Below are 20,526 nucleotides of genomic sequence, written 5' to 3'. Positions count from 1 at the left end.
TGCATACACACATACATACATGCATACACACATACATACATAGATACATACATACAATACATACAAACATACATACATACACACATACATACATACATACATACATACATACATACATATATACACACATACATACATACTCACACACATACATACATACATGCATACATACATACATACATGCACACACATACATACATACATACATACATACATACATACATACATACATAGATACATACATACATACATACAAATTAGTAGTTCCAGACCTAATATACAATCATGTGCATGCAGACTTATTCTCCTCTCCTGCCTTGGTCGTGCAATAGAAACTGTCCAGATGTATAAAGTTCCAACTCAATTCTAGTGGAATTCGAAAAACTTCCGATATTGGATGTGTTAATGTGCCTGTAGTTTCAAACGTGCAAACTTATATGTGGCCTGGATTATGTCGATGTGCTAAGAGTCGTTTAACGTATCACCCTATTATAATCCAAAATGTTCTTGTCTATATTCATTATTAATATAAATTAATGTTTAGTCCAAGAATAGTACTGACCACTTCTTAATTCAGGTGAGTAATAACTTGAAAAAAATAATTAAACCCAAACTAAAACCGAACACAACAATAAGACTTATTCTGCTTGAGATGTTCAGGCAGTAAGGAGCAATGTTTCAAGTAACCACGATTACTTGACTTAAGTCGCAATTAATATTTTCTTAAAATACTCGGTCACTTGATACTATTTTCCATTCTTGAAGTTTCTAAAGTCAGAATCAAGACTATAAACATGTTTACCATTAATAATCATCTGATTATTTAGCCCACATTCATAGAGACAAATGTAGCTATGTATTCTTTTGTTTACTAAATAAATGTTACTGGTCAGGTAAAACACGAACTTGATTTTTGACAAGGTCAAGTACAAAATACAGATTTACTTAGCGACGAATCGTTAAGAAAAGCCAGCAAAAATGCAAACTATATATATATATATATATATATATATATATATATATATATATATATATATATATATATATATATATATATATATATATATATATAACAATCAACATTGAACATCACATATGTTACATCGGAAATCCGGTAGATCAAAGGTCATTAGGTTCAACGCTTAATCTCCAGACAGGATTTGTATCATCTAAAGTTGGAACATTTCTAGCCGAAACGATTAGATACTAACATTGAACCTAATTATGAAACTTTCTGGGTAAGAAAAATGTGAAATCATTGAGAAATTTCGTAAAAATTGTCTAATATTGGTATTAAAATGTGAAAGGTGTGCCGCGTTAAACATGCTTTACAAAGAACTTGGAAGACAGCCATTTAGACTTAATGTGAAATCTAACGCCATCAAATATTGATCTAGGCGAGCTGAGGGAAAACAGGATAAATAAGGTGAAGTCATAAACATTGTATACGGAATGATGTTAAAGCACATAATACTGTTCTTATCTTTGGAATGACTGAGTAAAATATGTTTCGAAAAAGATGTATTAGATCTGATACACCTTGTAATTACAATGTTTCTCTAAGCATGACTAGTACGAATAAGAGACGGACGGACATACATCGTCAGATATGGAACAAAACAAATACCTAGAAAAGGAGACAACAATCGTTTACCATTTGAAACTGGTAGATGGCCAAATGCTCCACAAAATGAAAGATGGTGTACAATATTCAACATAAAAATGTTTTAGACGATGAAATTCAGTGCGTATTTATTAGTCCTAATTTCAAAACCCAGGGAAAACTTCAGCTAAAATGAAATATCATGCAAGTCTCCCAAAAATACTACAGCTCAAGTTAGGTATATTTATTTCAGTCATCATGAATACATTCATGTGAAAGTGGGAATGTATATTTTTGTGTAGGTTAGATTACACTTATATAATTAATGTGGAAGGGTATGTTTTCACTTTAAATGAATTCTACTTGAAAGTGAACCAAACAAATTATCTAAACACAGTTTGGCATTCTTTGGCTAAATAATATCGTTTTCAAAACGTCCTTGTCGCTGAGTATAATGAATATTAATGTTAATCTACAGCGTCCGGGACTCAAAAAAGACCACATATAAATGGACGATACAGTAGCACTTTAGTTGCAAGACAATCATTTGAATTAGTTATTATCAGAATTGGGGATTCCCGTCATGGTCGTTAAAAACTGATTTCGAACAGAAGGTAGCTTTGAATTACATACTAGACTAATTACTGTCGGTGGTGAAACACTGCCTTATGTGTGAGCAAATGTGATTAGTTCCAGATATATGGATGTCATAATAATCTCTGCTTGCAGGAATGATACTTGATCTGAACACTGCATTGCTGCTTCTGATACGTATATCCTCTAAATGATGTTTGTAAGCTGCCAATTGGTCAGATGGTACAGTCATCAGTAGAGCGTAAGAACACCGTATACCTAAATTTAATTTAATACGTTGGATAAGACAAGTCAATATTCGGAAAGAGTTCTGTACATGCCATTATATAAAGCAGCGACGAAGGGGTGCTAAGTACATGAACTTGATTGTGTTCTAGTGCATACGTATCGGTAGATGTAACTACGAAAACGTATCTACAATACAGGAAGATCTACGGTACACACAATCTATATTTCTCTCTTAAAAGGAGTTTTTTATGTTCCACTGTCTTCGATGTTATTTTTTGGCACTTTCCAGTGGCCTGGTGGTTAGAGCGTCCGCCTCGGATGCGGGAGGTCGCAGGTTCGAGCCCCGGCCGAGTCATACCAAAAACTTATAAAAATGTTACTAACAACTGCCTCGCTTGGCGCTCAGCATTAAGAGGTTAGCGTTAGGACAGGTCGGCCTGGTGTCAGGATAATGTGACTGGGTGGGACATCATGCTACATGTCTGCGGCATGATGCCCCAGTGCTAGACACTATAAACTGCCACACTGCAGACACCGTAGCAATATGATTGAACAATTGTAAAAGCTACGTTAAAAAATCCAAATCACAAACATTTCTTTGGCATGTGCAAACTAATAACTGTTTTAGAAGTGATTTTGTAGCTTAGAAGGTCATACCAAAATAAAATGGTTTGATAGGAATGCTGTTAGCAATTCGTAACTAAGTAAATACAGTTCATAAAAATGCCAATAACGAAAACTCGCGCCCATCTAAGCCACTTTCCTTGGGACCTTTATATAACGGCACTAGTCCTAATATAACTGCCTGCGTTTTAAGTAAGAATTGTTTTCGTACTGGAACGATTCCTCGGTCACAAACTAAAACTAAATTACAGAAAAAAGCAAAATCACCAAGCTTTGTAAGACTTAACAAAAAAATTTAATTCTCAAAGTTATAAATGAAAATGTGAGAGGAATTTACAGTAGTATCAAGTGAATTCAGAATAATCTTAATAAAGTTCTATGAAAGTCCTAAAAGAATGAAAACTTCTGTATAAATTTAAAAAACGAACATGTACTGGTCAGCCAAGAATCGTAACGTTTCATCACGGCGTCGTCCAGAACTCCTTCAAATAATTCACAACAGTTGCAGAATAATATTATTATCAAAATAACTAATATCTTTTATTTCTACTGAAAAGTCCAACACAATGTTTTACCTCTCGAATAATTTCTAAGTACAACTTAAAACAAATATGCAGACTTATAACAGGAACATAAGAAATGAAGATGACGACAAAACTGGAATGAATATGATTGCTCAGTTCTTATAAACACATTCTATAGCGACTAAATTTCACAACATACCCAACGTGACGGATCGCACTGCTCATTTTGCCTCAAACATGCATATTCATGTTACCTAGCTCAACTAATGGGAAGTTACGGAATTCTTCTAGAAATGTAGAAACCCCAATAGCCAATGAGAAATTAATCCAAAGGCGCCATTAACTGTTATTATTAAGATTATTATTAATAATTATTAACACGTACTTAAACATCTATTTATAGGTACTATGTAATTTTCGCTCTTAACAGACTCAGGTCACGTAGGCAAAATCTAACTAAAGATATTCTGTACAATTTACAACCATGAATACAAGAGTTACCAAAACTTTAGATATAAATAACAGTATGGATATATGTTTAATTTGGATGTGACGTCACAGACGATTGTTCTTCACATCCTTTGTGCAAAACGTCGTATTCGAGGACGTGCAATCTTGGTTTTTCTCGCAGCATTATCTTTAATTACGAATAACAAAAGCAGCAAAATCGAATCAGATATCAATGTAGAAATGATTTAGCCTCTAAACATAACCTCTTCGCTTGGTAGCGAGAAAGAATTCTTTAAAATAATTAATCTGTAGTGCTTGGTAAGCTATGAAACTCCTTGATTTTCAACTTTTTCGAGGCACGTTTGGACCTGCATCGATAATCTAGACGATCATAAAGATAAAGTAAGATTCCGCTTGACGGTGATTACGTTATTCTTCATGAGGGACAGGAATAAACTGAAGCTCCTTTCATTTGAAACATGCACAGTGAAGAAAGTTTTCATGGTATTTTCATGTACTGTAACTTAACTGTCTGTATTTATTGTATCAGGAAAACAACACTCTAGCTAAAGTGGACTAATGAACGAAATGAGTGCTTCCATGTGTTCGAGAAGTGAACTTACTGTAGTTAAAATGGACTAATATTAATAGTTCTTAATACAGGAAAAGTGAATTTTGCCAGAGGAGAAAATACTTACTTCTGAATGTGCAATGTATGAATAAAATTTATAACAACACCGAATAACGTTATCGGTTATTTCTTTTATTTATTTTTTTTCAAATTGTTTTTTCTCTCAAGTACTAGAAGTTACAATGACCACATTGAGGTAGCCAACGTTTAAGAAATACGCATCTGAAGTAAGACCATGATGTGCACTTTTGTACCCAAGTTGCACCATTAGTCATTCACTAATATAAAGGAAAGTGAAGGCACTTTTAGCAGTAACTACGATACGCACGTTTTATGTTACATCACCAGGATTACCAATGAGTAAGATTTGCGAAACATTTTCCACTGAGCAAAATACAATAAGTAGATTGGAACCTTAGGACGATGTTCAACATTTGTTTAATTAACTGTTCTCGGTTTCATATCATCGTGATTACTTTTTCCCACACAGTGGTAAATAAATATTGGCGTTATGTATGCTAATAAGCCAATAATTCCTGTTTTGCTTTCTCTTATACAACATGCTTTGTGTTAGCATTGTGCTCGAAATGTCCTGAATAAAGGAGGTATAAAATACATTAAAACGTTGAAGTAAAATTAACTTAAATTTAAAACTTCTAGATAAGCGAAACAACATATGTTAAAACATTTCTTTGAATTAATTTGTAATAAACCTAAGTAAGATGAAGAGAAAGACGATTTATATGCTTCAATATAGGGACTCCCGAAAAAAAAAACAATACGTTTTACACTTTGACCTTTGCTTTATGTGAACCTGACCTGTTCCATGCTTGCTTCATGTGAACCTGACCTGTTCCATGCTTGCTTCATGTGAACCTGACCTGTTCCATGCTTGCTTCATGTGAACCTGACCTGTTCCATGCTTGCTTCATGTGAACCTGACCTGTTCCATGCTTGCTCAAACTGAAGAAAAGAAAAATTCAGGTTGACCTCAGCAATATGAGGGACAAGTTTATTGCTCCTGTCTTTTTTGCACAGCATTGACTGCTCTGTCGAGAAAACACTATGTGTTTTTCAGCGATATGTATTTTTTTCTGTTTTGTACAGCACTGGGGTGGGGAGGGGAGAGGAATGGTGTTTGTGTAAGACCTATCTTATAATAAACACAGCTATGTGGAATAAATTCATGATAATTATACACCCAAAGCTAAACTAAACAATGATAATATCTTTTAAAATAAATCTGAGTATTTGTTAAAATAAATCTGAACATTTGTGCTATTACGTTTCGTGTTTAGTAATGTAATGTTTGATATTATCTTTAAAAAATGGTTAATTAATAATGATGACATGAATGAAAATTTGCCAATTGATTAAATATGGGGAAATTAAATACCTGCAATGATAATAAAATGTCACATACATTTCATTTTAATTGTTAGATAGGTGAAAGAAATATTGCAAAAAATATTCCTTTTTATATAATAAAATCAAGTACTAATTATGACAAGGCAAGTTAGTATGCTTCCATATACTGGAGTCCGAATAATTAGCTAAGTTAGTACACTTTGAACAATGTCTCTGAAAGAGGTTTAAGGAAACCGATTTTTTCGTTTGTTACATCTCAAATCCATATTGCATCTTTTCAGCGACACTAATGCGCAGTCTCCTGCCTTAAACCGTTCATAGGTAAAATCAACAGTCTAAATGTGTCCATTGGTACAAAATTTCCAAGTCAGTTATAAAAAAAAGACCTTTATTGTACGAAAGATAATCATTTAGCAACTGCCTGAAGGACTAATGTACGATCAAAATGATATTTTAATTGATTTACAAAGGTAAATAATTGAGCAACTGAAGAAAGAAAATGACCTTTGGATTTAACTCTTCTTCCGGGTAATTTTAGTGCCCGGATATGAGATCTCGGCGGTATCTTTTTTCTAAATAATGTTATTTTTGGAATTCTTTGTATGTCACGAAATCTCTCAATTTGATTCAACTTCTCATGAAATATTTTACTTGAATATTATGAAGTTTAAACATTCTGGACTTGATAATGGTAGAACAAATGGCTGATTAATGTGAGAGTAGTAATCATTGTATCGTAAATGATAGAGTCGTGGAGGATAAATTGAATTGTGAATATACAAGTAAAGATATAATAATTTAGAATATGCTACCGTTAGTTTAACTAATTTATTTAAACAGAAATTATTTCAAGAAGCCATAATGGAAAGTAGAAAAAATCGAACGATACAGATATAGACCACTGAGCAATAAGTCCACGTGTATAATAGGTCTCTTCTCATTCACAGCGATCTTTGTTTAATTTGGCTGGCGTGATTAATGAAGGTAGAGGATTGCACTAATTGACAAAAGAAATAAGATATTAACTACAATTTTACATACAATATTGTAATAAAATAGTAGCAAATAACACGCATTTAGAGCAGATATATATTAATGTATACTTTAAAACAAAATATCAAAATCAATATGAGAACGTGGGTGTTTATGGACGGGTGGTGCTGGTTAAAATACTGTTCACTTTAAATCATATGCTATCAATTTGAAGGAGACAAAACCGAAAAGACTAAACAAGACGAAACATACAAGACGAATACCTATTTTTAAACTGCAGTAAGGCGTGTCTCTTAAGATACATGCATATTTTGGTTATGTCAAGTGTCCGACCTGAGTACTTGATAATTATGTGATAGATCTAGCCCTCAAAACATTTGCCATGTCAAATCGACATCAACAGTAATTTATACACAAGTCTGCTCCACTGAAGAATATTCCTCTTTTATAAATTAGGAACAACCCTCTGTTTTAATCTTTGAAATCACGCTAGAATAGATTCCATTCGTTAACTAACAAAGTGAAGAATTATCACAAATTTTACAGACTTCTGCAAGGTATAAGTTATTAAACGAGATGTTCAAGATTTACTTGTGGTTTAGGAGTAAGTGTTTATAAGGGAAACATAAACCGATGGTCATTTTCTCTTAGACAATACAAAATATATATAAATAAAACCTGAATAAGGACAATATAAAGGTTGTCCTATATTATAGACATAACTGTTATTTTAATGGGTAACCCGTTGCAATCGATATAGGTCCAGATTTTCAGGCGGTGCAAAAGTACATAACAACAACAGAAGACTTCTTTAACGATTACTCATATCTGAAGCCAAAAGGCAACATTTTTCTGCGATCTGATCGATCGACAATAACCATTCTTAGCGGAAACTGTGTGATCAAAATTGTACAATAAATTCATTTCTAATGTATGAATGAATCGAAGATCATAATCATTTACCTTATGTCCATGCCCGACGCTAGGATGTGCGGGGCCTAAGATTGCAAGGCCCAAGGCAGCAAAATCGATGAACGGGGCCCCAAGCAAACACAACTGCATTGAGTGAAAGCAGGGGGCCCAATGCAGTTGTCTCGTTCGCCCGGATATTATCCCGGATAGATGGCACATGATTGCAATGTATTTTGACCTTTCGTTACACACACGAACACACACATGTATACACATTTGATGAGTGTGTGAAAGGCGCGTGTTGATAGCAACGCTTGTAACAGAAATGCGATGTGTTTTGTCATTTTGTTACACACACATACAAACACACACGCGCACAACGTGTGGAATGTGACACATATATAGTACACACTGGTATCCATATCAGAATGTAAAATCTTTTTTTTACTGCCAAAAACGTGAAATCCTTCTAATACTGAAAACCATGATGTCGTTTTAGTCTTCGCCGGTTGAGCGTTTCTTTCCCATTAATCAATCATAGACAAATTATATCAATTTACTGCTGCACATGTCTCCATATAATTACAATTTTAATTTTGTTGGTTCTCCAAGTCTTCAAATTCATGAGGGAGTTAAACCTTATGATTGCAGAATGCCGGCTCCAGCTCACACATGGCAAATTTAGTCTTATGTACGAATCTTTGTAACATTAACATTAATAAAAATGCAATGTTTTTATTCAATGACTTTAAGTCAGTTTTAACAGGGCAGTAGTTCTCTTTAACACATGAGCTGGATAAAAAATATTCAACAACTTCATTCCTACCGTACCGATCCACTTCGGTTATATATATATATATATATATATATATATATATATATATATATATATATATATATATATATATATATATATATATATATATATATATATATGTATGTATGTAACTGCACCATTTCCCTTTACCCATATTAGTGCTTAATCATACATACATACATACATACATACATACATACATGCATACATACATACATACATACATACATACATACATAACCCTATAATACATCTAACATAATGCAGACTTGGTTAATTTAGTCAGAGACTTGTTGTCTAATTATGTTATTCTATGACACTTGCTTCAGTAGCGGGTAGGGTAATATAAATAATGTTCTAGTTAGTTTGAAATACAGATTGTCTGATATTATTATTCAAAATTGAAAGGAATGAATGAAAAACTATAATAGAGCTTCTTTTTACATAAATAATACTTTGTTCGCCTAACATGTATCCTGTTAATGCTCGTACTTCGAAGTGGAGTTATACTATAGGTCGATTGCAAGTGTAATTGCATGTGTTGGAAACTGTGTCTGGTAGGTGAACAGGATCCTACAATCTAATTAAAGACATACTTTGTTCCAAATGCAATACAGATTAGAGTGTCCGTTATACAACGATTGCATGATCACGTATATAGACTAGGTTTACAACGATTGCATGATTAAGTATATAGACTAGGTTTACAACGATCTAATGATTACGTATATAGGCTAAATTTACAACGATCTAATGATAACGTATATAGGTTAGATTTACAACGATCTAATGATTACGTACATAGGCTAGAATTACAACGATCTAATGATTACGTACATAGGCTAGAATTAGATTTAATTATTATGTATATACAACCTATGTCTCGAGTTCATATCCTCACAGTAAATACAATTTTGTTTTGCTATAAAGAGGCAAACATTGCTCTGACTGCATAATTAGGCCTATAATAAATCACCTGAATGCGACATCTACACTGGCTGATTGCAGACTGTACATTCTGTTACTATTATTAGAGTGTCTAACCTTCCTTCATCCCAATTTAGCTGTTGTAATTTAATGACAATCAAGGATAACAACCTTATCATTAGTTCTTAGTTATCAAATACTTGTAAGTTATCCATTCTATCCTTGATTGTTTTCATGTTTTATTATTTAATAGGTGCGTTTTGTACTCTTATATGATCCTCTGTTTGGGTATACATGTATTCGTGTATAGTACAATTTCCACTTTATTTTCTCAATAAGAATCATGTTTTGTTTCTTCCTGAAATGTGGCAATGCTGGGCACAAAACATTACTACAATGTTTGTAATTACAGAAGTTTTCACTGTTATGTACATTTGATTTAATTATATCTGATTTAATTGTTTGTAAATTTAAAAATCGTTTTATTATTTTTAAATTTCATTATATGTCAAAATATTGTTTGCTGGGAACTCATACTTTTCCAGAAAATAGTTTGACCTTGACTTCATTTTAATAAACACCAAATATTGACCTAGATCCTGACCTTGATTGAAAATTAGTAGTTCTATTTTTATTTTTAAATGAATGGTTGTTGTCGAGGTCACGATGGGACTATGTGGTTGAAAATGTAAACAATTTTTTAAATTTTATTTCTTAGAATAAAATGATTGGTTTTCGTCAGGATCATGTTAGGGGTACATGATATGAACACGAGCACGTGACCCCCTTTTCGATTAGGCAACTTGTGGATTTTCGAACTGCGTTTTAGAATGCGATTTTCAGTTGGGCTTTTACATTGGAAGGTGTTGTGTCGTTTGGAGTTATTTCAAATTACTTGGATTCAAAAGGATTCATTCATTTTTTTCCCCTGGAGATATACGTGTGCTCATACGAAATTCTTGAACAAAGACAGTTCTTATAAAATGTATTCGGATTTCCAAAACCGGAGTGATATTTCTTGTTTCTACAAGGAAATGTTGACTTCAACACACTACAGGTTACAGCATACGTCATCGTCTTTCATCTTGGACTCTTCGTCGGGACTCGAACTTGAAATCATTGGAACATTTTATTATTAGGACTGCTAAAATTGTATTCGTAGATTATTCTTGGATTATTTTTGGATTTGATTCTTTAAACCGTAAGTTCATATTTTTCATTTTTGCAGTATTTTTTTCAGGGAAATAAATTATTATATTTTTCAAAGCTTGTTTTCACTCTTTCTTGTGTTACTGTTTATTCGAGCCTAAACACGTAACATAAGACCACGAATACTGTAAATCACCAAACTTTTGCAAAATTCTAATAACCAACGTATTATGATTTATTAGTTGCCATTTCTTTCTCCGTTTTCTTTACATTGCCAAAATCGTACACTATTTTTCGATACTTTTAAGCAACACATGCAAATTCATGTAGTAGACGCTGTAGCTTTTGGCGGATTAGATGTTTGTTAACACATTAACCCCTAGCGACGAGTTAACGTGGCAGGAGGTAGTAGCCTACTGCCGAGCTCTGTAACGTCATGGTCATGCATGATACACTAAAGTGGGTCATTTTATAGAAAGGTTGACAGATGTAGCTCTACAATGATACCAAATAATCTGGAATATCTAGTTGCACTACAAAATACAGATAAAAAAATAAATAATTTTTTGGACCCGATTTGTTTTTACCCAAAATTTGCCCGTGGTCGGAATCCGATATTGTGTCCGGGTTTTAGACTTTTGGTCTCAGCTCTAAGGCAAACCGGTATGAACTGCAAACAGACAGATGAACCCTTGCAAAAAGTAAGATAAGATGGGCATTTGGAATAAAGAGTGGTTTCGATACAAAAATAATGGCACCATTTAGCAAACAAAAAAAAAAAACAAAAAAAAAACAAAAAAAAACAAAGAACTCCAACTTTTACCTTTCTGCTCATGCGCGAGCCAAATGGCCAATGAAAAACGATGTTTCTAACACAACTAGGCAGTATGTTATTGAAAGATCAGCTGGGATTTGGTGTTTTCGGATCTATTCAGAAATACCTTTTAAAATTTGTTTCCTACTCGAATTTCAGGCGAAAATGACAAAAACCTCCAGTGGTTAATGTGTTAATGAACTAAACAAGCTGTCTCGTTCATTTGAAAGTACAAGATGATAAAGTTAAAGATGTGGACGAGTTCGCTGAGACACAAACAAAACTGTCAAACTAGCAAACGAAGTAAAGGGCAATAGCATATCTATCAGAGACGTACCATTTTGCACGTCTGTTAAACACTAAATTCGAGAAAAGAAACTGAAGGTTTTTGTAGGAAACTAAGATTATTAGAATCAATACACCAAAACGTATTATTTCCGCTGGCTAAATGATGTGTGTGATTTGAATTTTTAACATAGCTTTAAAAAAATTTCAGTCATATCGTTTGATGTCTGCAGTGTGACAGTTTATAGTGATGTCTAGCACTGGGGCATCATGCCGCAGACATGTAGTATCATGTCCCACCTAAACACATCATTCTGACAGCAATTCGACCCGTCATAACACTAACCTGTTAACGCTGAGCGCAAAGCGAGGCAGCTGTTTGTACCATTTTTATAAGTCGTTGGTATGACTCGGCCGCGGTTCGAACCCATGATCTCCCGCATCAGAGGCGAACGTTCTAACCACTAGGCCACTGGAGTGGTCGGATGCTGGCTAAATGAACTGATGGACTATCACACAACATATGCTTTGCAATTTTTACCCGTTTTAACCATTTTGATATAATGTTAAGCTAGCGATACAAGCCACATAGGTCATAGCTGTGTCAGCATACAAGCGATAGACATAAACAAGTGTCTTCTTTACCGGTAATAAGAACAGCGATAAATATGTTTACACATATTCATCTTGAACTTCATCAGAATGTACTTTCTTAGTTAGTTCTGCAAGTCTGAATGACATGACCCATGCCATTCTTTCAAAAACTTGATGCACACCGCGAAATTGTACTGTAATTACAACTACATTTCCAACTGAAATGGAAGCCTCCTTACTCCACTCAAAAGGAAATGAATGTGTCCTTTTGATAATTGCAATTAAACGAATTATGTTTCGCACATTATGATTCAGTGACAGGACCCATACAGAGGTGCGGTTGATTGAATGCCAGTCCACTGATCAAAACACATGTACATCGTACGGACTGACACAACTATTTTTTTAAAAAAGCTAGCCAATCACAAGAAGAAAAGAAATAATGGATTGGATCAAGGGAAAAAACAAAATTCATCCGTAGAGACCAAATGGAAAAGTTGCTTCAATGCACGGTCATTCACGACATTACTCTAAATTTCAATTTTAAGCAGACCAAACAAAATGTATTTAAAACTGATGTCGATCCCGCGATGAAGTTCAAAGACCGCTGGGCGTTGCTATGTGCATTAATATTGTAATGAATCTACGGTTATGTATTTATTTTGGAATGCAGCATAATTTAGATTATTTTGTTTCTTGTAGTGTATTTTCTATTATTAAGCCTTAAATAGAAACAAGAAAATGAGTATATAATAAAAAGGTTGCTGCATTTGTGTGTGAAAATATGAACTTGTCTTTTCGGACTAATACTTCACTCCCAAGGTCGTTCATTATTACTATGAAAAGTTGTTTCATATTTTCCCATACAATGAGGTAACTTATAATTATAATACGATGTCTTTTACCGATCACTTTTTGTTATTGTTACCTTTGATTTACAATTTCTTCAGTTCACTTTCGTCTTGTCATTACACTGCACCAACATTTACTGATCTGATTATTAATGTTGAATTGCACTGACGATTGTAAAAGGTACAAAAAGGCATTTTTGCATGCATTAAACGATAGCTATCATATTCGATTTGCTAAATCAAAATGTTTTCATTTTAAACAAATCACAGCGACGCAAGAACAAAACGTAAAACTTCCAACAGACAACATATATAACGTTACTTCTATTAAATTGTATTCGGCATTTATTTATTTATTTATTTATTTTTAAACACAAATAAAAAAGAAGCTGCTAATCTTCCTGACGCGGTTTTCAACAATCTGTGGTTGTGTCAGAAAAAAAATATAGCTGAAAAAATATTTAACTTTAGAAAATAAAAATAAAAAATTTTCTTAAAAGAAAATGCACACCGTAAATGCTAATTAAATGTTGACCCGACGTTTATCCAACCTTTCAAGGTCAAAAACAAAGAAAGCTTCTTTCCACAGCTGAGAGCATCCATCAGTATAGGGGCCTGTTAATTAATATGTACATGTTCTTTGAGACAGAAATATAACAGGTGTAATGAATTAATCTCAATACATACTTTCAGGAATAATGAAACATTATATGTCGGCTATAATATTGGTCCCCAAGCAATTATTATTATTAGTATTATTATTGTTATTATTATTATTATTATTATTATTATTATTATTATTATTATTATTATCAGTAGTAGTAGCAGCAAGAGTACTTTTTGTTGATGTTGTTTATTTCTCGTTTCCTTAGTCAGACTTTCTAACATTATTTTTAGACCTATGGTAAGTGTCAATAATGTCAGAAGCGTTGCTTATACTGGCAAATAGATTCACGCATGTATATATACAGGCTTTATTTGTTGTTCTTGTTTTGTTCTTTTCTTGTGGGTTTTTTATTATTATTAAATTAATTCGTGCACTTATATTTCATCAAACAATACATACACCATTTTATATTATTTAAAGAGAAACATCATAGGATGAATGCAGTCAAAACGATCAAACGAGAAATGAACAAGTAATTAAATTTTGTTTCGTTCCTAAAGTTTAAAATGACAAACCATTTCAAACCATTTTCAAACATCTCTCAAAACGGGAATAGGTGAAGCATACAGGTGTCTATTCGACATACTACTATATTCAAATCAGTGGTCACTGGTTTGACAGGTAAGAATTTATCATTTCAGTGATATAGTCTAGGTACTCCTACCAATCATTAATTAATGACAATTATGGTTTCCACTGAGCTGATTTAAAGTCCCATGGCCCGAAGTAATGACCAAAACGGGCAACTATTAAAAGCCCATGTGACGGTTGGGCTGTCCGCTTTATTAGAAGTAGTTAGAACCTTACCGACGTCACAAAAACCTTCCATAATGTGCGTACACTGTAGTAGGGCATGGACTAATCTAGTCATAATTCATAGACGTGAAAAAGTCTTTGGTTCACCTTGATCGATATTCGTTTGATTTCCCACATTAATCGTCAACCTTTCCGCTGCTTGGTCATACCATTCAACAAAGTAAATGTGAATGGGATGCGTTCATATGATATCCATATATATATATATATATATATATATATATATATATATATATATATAAAACTGGGATGCGTTCATATGATAGCCAAAATATTAATGGGCTGCGTTCATATGCTAAAAAAATTATATGAATGGGATGCGTTCACATGATAAAACAAATTAATAATGAATGGGATGCGTTCATCTGCTAACAAAATAAATATGAATGGGATGCGTTCATTTCCGTTGAAATACAGAAGTGTATGGACAATAACCCGTGCAATTTTGTTCACGTCTGAAAAAGTAATTACCGTGAACTCTTATCCCAGTGGACAAATTCATGTGAAACAACGTTAACTGGCTCGTATCGTGGCACAGCAATACAATTAGGTCATTTGGTGGCGAAGCAATGAGCGACCAAGGAGAGTTACTCAGCACTGGCAAACTCGGTCCTACGTCATTTCTACCACCGTCTGCTATCATTTATGACATTACTAGATATTTTCGGCTGAGTTCAGACGGAATCTTGCTTTGGTTCGCTGAAATAAGAAGAGCTGAAAACTGAATTAGAGAAGAAAAATGTAAACGTTTCAGAATGGATAAAAAAAAAAAACAACGCCTGAGATAAGTAGATTGCAATGACGATTATGTGTTCTAACTGAAACGCCAAACGCAATGACGATTATGTGCTCTAACTGAAACGCCAAACGCAATGACGATTATGTGCTCTAACTGAAACGCCAAACGCAATGACGATTATGTGCTCTAACTGAAACGCCAAACTGCACTGTACAGAGACGCAAAAAAATGTAGCAATCACAATTTACGCAAAAAATGTAAAATACATTATAATGTTTTAAACATGTTGCCCACAAAGTGGATAACTCCAAGCCCATTCCCAGCCCAACTGAGAGAATCGACATTAACGCATTTAGCGTTTACGTTGGAAAAATGAATAAACTCCCCAAATATCCAAAATAACAAAACGAAGAGTTGGTTGTGGAAACAATTTATTTCTAATTAATTCAGTTGTTATTAATTACATTTTATATCAATGTTCTTGTTTCTGCTTATAATGATGATACTACTGGTGGTCAAAATAGATCATATTGTTGACACATCTTAGCCCCATCCCAGCACATGGAGCTGGTTAGAACTTAGAAGTGACACCCTGATTATATCTAAAAGTGTATATAGTGTGGGTTGACCCTGTCCTCCCATAATACATCTGTATATGTTCATTGTATAAAACAATAAAACAATAATGTTAATTATAAATTTTGCAGGGTTAATTTCTTTTTTATCATCATATTTGTAAGTTTTTTTAAATCCCATGAAGCCAAAAGCTTATGTACTTTCCGACCTCCATTAGGACTTTTAGAGGTCCGAGTTCCATAAGTTGGACTTCCGATTTAGGGTCGTACTATTGCCCCAGTGACATGTTAATGTCATGGGCCAATTTCCTTCCCTTTTTTTTTCTTTTATTATGTTTTTTATTTAGTTGACTTAGCCAGAGTCATTTAGTCCCATTTATTATTTTATTATCTTTTTCTCCATTCTCCCTTTTTTTTTTAATTTTTTACATGTATGTATTTTTTTATATTGGCTTATCTATATCAAATGGTTCCAGTGTTTTCTTAAGTAAGTATATAATAATAATAAGTGTGTATATATGTTTGTATGTTTGTATGTGGTGTAGGAGGTTTTATGGTATGCCATAGCATACTGTATATTATTAGATTTTTTAAAGGGTTGAGGTTTTTTTAATAGTTCAGACATTGGCACATTTTAGTGCGTATATCTTAATTCGGGGTAATTCTCCCTTTCCTGTTTGTCAAACAGGGAGTTGAGATGTATTAAGTTTTGATCCATGTACCGTAGTACTTTGTACTTCTAATCGTTATGTATACGTTATGTAGTATTACATATTCATTAGATTCCTATTTCGGTTGAGTCAAATTGTTTACGTTCGTAGACCGTATATACATGTAATAGGTCTTAGTATGTTAAATGCATTCAATTGTGTATTCTTTTCTTCAAGAACGGATTTCAGTGTATACCACTGGGAAAATTTTGCTTCGGACCCATCTTCATGGAACGACCCGTGGGCAAAATTGCCGCATGGCGCGACAGATCAATTTAGAGTTGAATCGAGCGTTTTCTGCCAACAAACAGCGGGATTCTCTGTAATGGAATAATTGGTTCTCGAATCTCTATGTCCAGATGGAAAAAGTCCGTCTGAGTCCGTCTGGACGTCGCTGGTATTACATCAGGCTTCTTCATTTATTTGGAGACGTTTTATTGAGTTGAATTTGGAATAAGATGGTTATACAACTGTGGCAGATTCCATCATCAGAAACTTTAATAAACGTCTGAGATGAACTCTCTGTCACATTCATTGTTCATCTATTTTAATTACTTTCCAAATTTGAAAGTTCTATTAAACTGTGATATCTCATTATCAAGTTTTAATTTTAAGGTTAAATCAATAGTATCTTAATGGAAATTTCCATTATTTTTGGTTATATTCAATTTTGTTGTATTAATTATAAGGAAGAGGGTAGCGGATGAAATCCCTTTCGGGTATCATTTCTCGTATGATTTTCCATCCCATGCCTCGTCTTTATTTATATATAAATCTTCAAGTCACAATGGTCTAAAATTAAATAATTTGTATTTATGTATTTAAAATATAAGGGAGGGGGAGCAATTATGAGTCCCTTTCGGGTGTCACTTATATGATCTCTCATATGGCATCCCGCCCTTATTTATAATTTGAAATTTGAAATTTGAAATTAAGTTAAATTACAGGAAAATGTTTTTCCATTTATTATAGCAGAGGGATCTCTGCAGGCCTCCTAGGGACAACATGCAGGACAATGAAAGGATATTACATTCTTATCCTGTTTTAAAAATTTGAAAACATAATTATGTCAACAAAAATTAAAAATATAAATCCCCTCCCCCGCCCTACCCAAAAAAGGAATAGTAAAGAAAAACAAATGTTCAATAACCCAATTAATACTTACGTTATGAAAACTATATCTAAAATTCAAATGCTCGGGAAAAAGTAATGTTTTTTCCACAATAATATCTCACACTGGGCACTAATCATAAATTTGCTTTGATCAGATCAATATGAGGCATAATTATATTCTTACGTATCTTATATGGCATTGTATTACAGGCATAATTATATTCTTACGTATCTTATATGTCATTGTATTACAGGCATAATTATATTCTTACGTATCTTATATGGCATTGTATTACAGGCATAATTATATTCTTACGTATCTTATATGTCATTGTATTACAGGCATAATTATATTCTTACGTATCTTATATGGTATTGTATTACAAGCATAATTATATTCTTACGTATCTTATATGGCATTGTATTACTCATGTCATTTATCTCATGTCATGTATCTCAAGCTGTACAACGTATATGTCTGGTCTTTATTTCTGTATGAGGATACAGTAACCTGAAATTGATGTTTTAAACATAAAGGTGAAACTAATAATCAAGACCCAAAGTAAAATCTTTTAATTAGGACTGTATTGTAGTACATGACTAAGGATGAAAATTCCGTTTTATCATTTGTATATGATATTGAATTGTTTGTGGAAATATTCTTGGTGTCAAATTGAAATGATATGCTTTGGATAAAAAAGACATTTTGAGTGTCACTGGTAAGGAGGAGCAAACTATATATTGGTGTAAATGTGAATATGCAAGCAAGTTATATGCAGCACCTTCGATATGAGTATCCGCTTAGAGAGAGACTGAGAGAGAGAGAGAGAGAGAGAGAAGCGGGGGTGCAGACACAGATCAATCCATTTAAAAAGAAAAAAATGACATACCTGCACTTTATTATTAAACCTGTTCAAAAATGAATCTGAATATTTATAGTAAACGCATAACATCCATACAGGAAATAAATGATCATATTTAAATAAAGGACGTTGGAGAGAAAACCATCAGATCAGAAGTACGCGAACCTTTATCCTTTGAATAATACTGCCAGCAGGTAAATCTAAAGTCGTTAAATCTGTGATAAATAAAAGATTATTGTGTGCAGCTTCTTTACTCACCTTGCTTTGCAATTTTATTTTAATGCGTAAGGAAAAATATTTTTCTTTGCAGGTTAGAAGCCAAATGACCGAAACACGAATTATAGAAAGGCGGAAGTTACTGGTCCATATTATGACATTGACGGAACTGATGCGTTGCAATATAACGAAGTCAACAGTTATATCAAGTTTCTTACCTTCACGGACCGCTCCGGTGGTCTAAGTGGTAGGAACGTCCTCCTCGGATGCGGGAGGTCAAATCCCGGTCGAGTTATGCTAAGGACTTATACAAGTTGTGCTAGCAGCTGCCTCTGTCAAATTCTGATATATCAACGTACTAGCAACACCTGGAAAATATTCGCCATAATCGTTCTGAATAATCTTGTGTACATTGATAATGGACTCGAGAGTGAGAATCAGGGTGACTTTAGGACTCACAGTACTAATTCAACACCAATAATAAACATATGGAAACACTATCATATTCAAAATTCAATAACTTAAAATTTCTGGGTGCTGATGATGAGACCTATAATTATCCATGCACAACTAACCTTGATGCAAGCTTATGTGTGGAGAACACCATATGAGCCAAATGAATCAGGTGCTACTTTCATTATTGAGTACTCCTGAGTCAAGCCTGTAAAAATATAATATTGCATCAATAGAATTTTGTCTATATTTTTTTAAAAAATTACATATAGAATAAGCTCTAAAATTTTATTTTTCATTATTAACCAATTATGGACCACCAAACCCGTAAATACTCAATTATTTGTTCACCCATTTCTAGACTGGGTCACAGTTCTTCCGTAAAATTAGTACCGTGTGTCCTAGAACCAGATTTAAATTTTTTAGAAAAAGTTGTATTTTGTTCATCGATATTGGAGCATAATTGTAAGAAAGAATTGGCCATGCTTGTGCATGGATAATAATGCAATAGCATTTTATGTGATACCAATATCTATAGCTAAATTGCATCCGCATTACATGTTGATGTGTTGTATTGTACTTATTAGTGGCTTATTCTTGTTATTAAAATAATTGTTTTCTGCCTTTGTATCTTCATGTTATCTTTCTATGGCATGCTTTCTAGACATCACACGGTATCAAATTACATGACGCATTGTATTTTCATCTCTCACTGGATATAAGACAAGTTTTAAATGTTTTAAGTTTCAAAATTGCATTTCTTTTCTTGCTGACACTCACAGAAATAAGATGCAGTGCAACCCTATTCATATCAATAAAACAAAACAAATAAGTGTGCCACATGACTGGTCAACATGATAAGAGGCCATTGCCCTTTTGTGACTAAAACAAATACACACCCCCATGAAGCATGAAGAGATGCTGACATTCCAAACTTATTTAAACTATCATCACATGTGATTCATCACCCCCAGATCTTAATAAAAAGGTATAAAAGCCAAAGAAAAGTT

General features: G+C 33.4%; 1 protein-coding gene and 1 long non-coding RNA gene across 17 annotated transcripts in view; one reads left to right on the top strand and one right to left on the bottom strand.

Annotated features, from left to right (window-relative positions):
- The window catches only part of LOC149793450 (uncharacterized), a 79,910-nt gene extending 71,493 nt beyond the window's left edge, over positions 1 to 8,417 (bottom strand). For 8 of the 12 annotated variants that reach the window (XR_016422798.1, XR_016422802.1, XR_016422795.1 and 5 more), the window contains exon 1: positions 7,979 to 8,417. This is a non-coding gene — a long non-coding RNA (uncharacterized LOC149793450). Of the gene's footprint in view, positions 1 to 5,473; positions 5,618 to 6,921; positions 7,020 to 7,978 lie in introns of all 12 variants that reach the window. The other 4 variants (XR_016422800.1, XR_016422804.1, XR_016422801.1 and 1 more) reach the window with 4 other exon arrangements.
- LOC149793449 (uncharacterized) overlaps positions 1 to 20,139 on the top strand; it is an 86,134-nt gene extending 65,995 nt beyond the window's left edge. For all 5 annotated transcript variants that reach the window (XR_016422791.1, XR_016422793.1, XR_016422794.1 and 2 more), the window contains one exon: positions 19,158 to 20,139. The gene's annotated coding sequence lies outside the window, so the exon portion shown is untranslated. The remainder of the gene's footprint in view (positions 1 to 19,157) is intronic.
- The last annotated feature ends 387 nt before the right edge of the window (positions 20,140 to 20,526 follow it).

Source organism: Sinohyriopsis cumingii, chromosome 8, assembly GCF_028554795.1.
Source record: "Sinohyriopsis cumingii isolate HCF-2022 chromosome 8, ASM2855479v2, whole genome shotgun sequence".
In the NCBI taxonomy this organism is placed as follows: Eukaryota; Metazoa; Mollusca; class Bivalvia; order Unionida; family Unionidae; genus Sinohyriopsis; species Sinohyriopsis cumingii.
The sequence above is the reverse complement of the archived record's forward strand: the minus strand, read 5'-3'. Positions and strand labels throughout refer to the sequence as shown.